Here is a 4,789-nt window from a genome sequence, read left to right as displayed (position 1 = left end):
TCCTGCTTCCCCCAACTGCAACTCTGTAGCCATTTCAAGATTTAAATGCATCACAGACCAGTTTTGCAATTTTCCGTATTTCTGTTTACTTGTACTAAGCAGGAGGTAAGTAAATCTGGAATCTCATTGAATGGTAAAAAAAAAAAAAATAGTAATATCAAGCTTCCTGCTACCATTAATTCTACCATTCTAATGTTTTCAAACTTATTTTTCTATTTTTTATTTTATTTGAAAGGGAGAGAAAGAGAGAGAGAGAGAGAGCTTTCATCTGCTGGTTCACTTCCCAAATGCCTGTAACAACCATTATAGAGATGAGGAAATAGTGAGAAGTTAATTATATTCATGGCTGCTCCTCAAACACACCCCTGAAACAGACAGTTGCCCATCCTAAAACCAATTTTTCAAGGCCCGGTGCACATGTACTGTGATCCTTAGACAGTGTGGTGAAGTTCCAGGATTATCAATACTGTATTGTGATTGTAGCAAAACTATTTCTTAGTTTTAATTCATTGAATAAGCTTTTACTTACTTGAAGCCCAATGGGTGAACTAGATATTCTCGTCCAAGATGCTCTTAAATGGTACATTTTGGTGATTCTGCCTTTGAGAACATTCTGTTTTCTTCAGATGCTGAGGGTAGACGTCCATCGCTGACACAACGGCTGTAAATGCACTACATACCCTTAAAGAGAGCACACCCTGGTTTTCTAGTGGCAGCTTTTCAGCGCATCTCTGCAAATAGTTCTGACTGTGATCATTCAGTTTCTCTGAATACAAATCTGGCCTCTGCCACTTTGCCTCCTCTCGCCTCTGTGGAGGTTTTTGCCTACGTCTCCCCTACTGAAGAAGCCCTTTTCACTTTCCTCTAAAATAAGATGGAAACATCTACGGGTAAAGCCAATCTCAGTTTAATAGAAATATTGCAAAATCCCACCTTTCACAGAACCTATACCTAAGAGGCTCTCCCACAACGCTTGCTCTTTATGGAGCTCCTGCAGCTTGCTGTTAGATTCGCTCTGTCATCCAGCAGTTCCACCTAAGAATCTGTCATCTGTCTCACCAATGTCATGCTTCTGAAGGAAGAGAATCCTTTTCATTTCATTGAGGTCTGAACTGCCTACGTTTGAGAAAAACTAAGTGTGTTATAAATGTTATCTGAGAAGATAAAAACAAAGATGAAAGTATTTGTGAGGTTTGACATCTGTACTTAAATTACTTTTATATGTGATTTGTTTTTTAAAAATCTTGGTATTTTCAGATAAGATTTATATAACTAAATAAGTGAATCACTCATTCATTAAATATTTATTGAACATCTACTATGGGTACAATACCATGCTATATGCTATGAATAATATAAAATTATAAATAATGAATGGTTCCTATCTTCAAGTGCTTGTAATCTAGAAGTGTCTAATAGCAGATTTTGCTACAGTCAGATGTGAGCAGGTAAAGTAGGGGAATAATTATACAAGTTGGCAGTCTCAGAAATGTGTAATCCAGAGCACTTCAGGGTGTTGGATACAGAATTATTCAAATATAATGCTCGTGCTCGCTTCGGCAGCACATATACTAAAATTGGAACGATACAGAGAAGATTAGCATGGCCCCTGCGCAAATATAATGCTCAATATTACTAGCCATTAGAGAAACACATATCAAAACCACAATGAGCTATCACCTCATCCCTGTCAAAAATAGGTATTACCCAAACTACAGACAGCAACAAACACTGGTGAGGATGTGGGGAAAGTGGAACTCTTATACATTGTTGATGGGAATGTAAGTTAGTGCAGTCACTGTGGAAAAGTGTATGGAAATTTCTTTAAAAAAAAAAAAAAAGGCAAAAAAACAGGGCCGGCGCCATGGCTCACTTGGTTAATCCTCTGCCTGTGGCGCCGGCATCCCATATGGGCACCGGGTTCTAGTCCCGGCTGCTCCTCTTCCAGTCCTGTTCTCTGCTGTGGACCAAGAGGGCAGTGGAGGATGGCCCAGGTGCTTGGGCCCCTGAACCCACATGGAAGACCAGGAGGAAGCACCTGGATCCTGGCTTCGGATCAACACAGCGCTGGCCATAGCGGCCATTTGGGGAGTGAACTGACGGAAGGAAGACCTTTCTATCTGTCTCTCTCTCACTGTCTGTATCTCTACTTGTCAAATAAGGAAGAAAAAAAATAATTTAAAAAAAAAACCAGAAATAAAACTGCCATATGATCCAGCAATCCCACTACAGGGTATATATCCAAAAGATATGAAGCCATTGTATCAAAAAGACACCTGCTCCATTATGCTAACTGCAGTACTTTTCACAATAGGCAAAATACAGAATCAACCAAGGTGTCCATAATCAGATGCATGGATAAAGAAAATGTAGTGTGTGTGTGTGTGTGTGTGTGGTGGAATATTATTCAGATATAAAAAAAGAATGAAGTCCTATCTTTTGCAGCAAAATGGATGGGACTAGAGGACATGATATTGAGTGAAGTAAGCTACATAGAAATACAAATACTATATGTTCTCCCTTATATACGGGAACTAAAATTTAAAGATGCAATGACTTTGAACGGCCCTTGTCTCGACTGTTGAGGAACATTTTTTTCATACCATTTGTTGAACTCTTAGTATATTGTTAATCTTATGCATATAAAGTTAACTAAAAATAGATCCTAGTAAAAGATAAGAATGAGAGTAAGAGAGGGAAGAGGCAAAAGGGTAGAATGCAGGTGGGAAGGCAGGAGGGTGGGAAGAATCATTGTGTTCCTAAATTTGTATTTATGAAATGCATGAATTTTGTAGACTGTAAAGAAAAGATTTCTGTGTTAAAAAAAAATCTGAACACAGAATGAACTAGTGGCTGGGAGGCAAAGGAGGGATAAAGGTTTTAGAATAAAAATAAGGGAAGCTGGGTATGGCTCATAATTGTGACAAATATACTAATAAGAGCTATTAATAAGGGAAAGGAGGCAAGAGGTATATTAGACCTCTTTGTTTTATTACCTCACAATTTTTGTTTTGTAAACTTAAAACTATTTGGAAATAAAATGTTAACAAAAATAACATTAGGGGCCAGCATAGTAGGTTAAGCCTCTGCCTAAGCGCAAGCATCCCGTATTTGCGACTGGTTCGAGTCCCGGCTGCTCCACTTCTGATCCGGCTCTCTGCTATGGCCTGGGAAAGCAGTGGAAGATGGTCCAAGTGCTTGGGACCCTGCACCATGTGGGAGACCTGGAAGAAGCTCCTGGCTCCTGGCTTTCAATGGGCCCAGCTCTGGCCATTGCAGCCACTTAGGAAGTGAACCAGTAGATAGAATAATCATTGTCTCTGTCTCTCCTTCACTCAGGCTGTAACTATCTTTCAAATAAATAAATCTTCTTAAATTTTTTAAATAAATAAAATTAAACAGAAATTAATAACCCAGAATAGTTCAGGATGCTAGATACAGAATTAATGCAAATATAAAATTAAGCATTTAATATTATGAAAAAAATCAAATAATTAAATGGCAAGCACTTTGTGGAGTAAAGCTCATGAAACAAAATTAGAATCTATGCCATGACATTCATCTGTGCCTTCTTTTTTTTTTTTTTTTTCATATCACATCAGTGCCAGTTTAATTGCTTAACCAGGGGTGGGGGATGTCTCTTCTGTGGGCTGTAGGAGATTCACAAAATCACTGGGCAGAACTCAAATTTCATGAAATCTATGGCAAGCTAACCTAAATGTTTCTCTCCCACAGAGCTTTGTCCACCTCAAGCCCAAGGTGAAAACTTTCCTCTACTTCCCTGCTACCTTCTCCCCTCATTCTAGGCTGAGGAAATGGATCCTTTCTCCCTTTGTTCACGCCTGTATTTATTACCCATTAAGGTCAGGCACTGCCTCGGGCAGAGGAGGCACTGCAGTGAAGGAAACAGGGAAAGAGCTTTCCTCCACGGGCATGCATTTGTCCTGTTCCAGTCTATCCCTTCCACTTATGGTCTTGGACTCTAAAACTTAGGAAATAATCTAGTGGCCAAGACTCACTGAAGGGTTAGGAGCTGCATTAAAGTTACAATAGGAGAAACAAAAATATAATGCAATTTTTCATTTATATAGCAGGGTAATAAAACTTCACAAAATTGGTTTTTATCATATAACTCGTAAGAAAAAATACAAAGGTGAAATATATACTTTTAATTCTGATAGTGAAAGCATTCAGGTCTAGGATATAAAAGACTGGTCATTTCAATTTGTGATTTAAATTTGAAACTAAGTATTAGAAAAATTTTCCTCCCCAATTTAAAATACTATCAGGCATGACCAAGTTCTTTCCATTTACTTTTCCCTTTCTTATTGTGGTGCCTTTGAATTCCTCCATCTAAATTCTAAAGAGGACTTTCTCCTAAATTGATTTTTGCTCAAAAGTCTTTCCCCCCTCAATGATAAAGTATAACTTAACCACTTGGTAAATTTCTATATGCCAACATTTACACCTACCAAAATGAGTCACATGTCAATTCAAAAAACTTTCTTTTTTGTTTTAATTTTTTTTATTTGACAGATAGAGTTACACAGTGAGAGAGACAGAGAGAAAGGTCTTCCTTCCGTTGGTTCACTCCCTAAAATGGCAGCTACGGCCAGCGGTGCACCGATCTGAAGCCAGAAGCCAGGTGCTTCCTCCTGGTCTCTCATGTGGGTGTAGGGGCCCAAGGACTTGGGCCATCCTCCATTGCCTTCCCGGCCACAGCAGAGAGCTGGATTAGAAGAGGAGCAACCAGGACTAGAACCTGGCTCCCATATGGGATGCTGGCGCC

The 4,789-nt window shown here is 39.0% G+C and overlaps 1 non-coding gene across 1 annotated transcript; it reads left to right on the top strand.

Annotated features, from left to right (window-relative positions):
- Window positions 1–1,547: 1,547 nt before the first annotated feature.
- On the top strand, window positions 1,548–1,654 carry LOC127493797 (U6 spliceosomal RNA). Its single transcript, XR_007924341.1, has one exon. It is a non-coding gene; the product is annotated as a U6 spliceosomal RNA (small nuclear RNA).
- Window positions 1,655–4,789: the final 3,135 nt, after the last annotated feature.

Source organism: Oryctolagus cuniculus, chromosome 7 (genome assembly GCF_964237555.1).
Source record: "Oryctolagus cuniculus chromosome 7, mOryCun1.1, whole genome shotgun sequence".
NCBI lineage: Eukaryota > Metazoa > Chordata > Mammalia > Lagomorpha > Leporidae > Oryctolagus > Oryctolagus cuniculus.
Note: the sequence above shows the minus strand (reverse complement) of the source record. Positions and strands in the feature narration are given on the sequence as shown.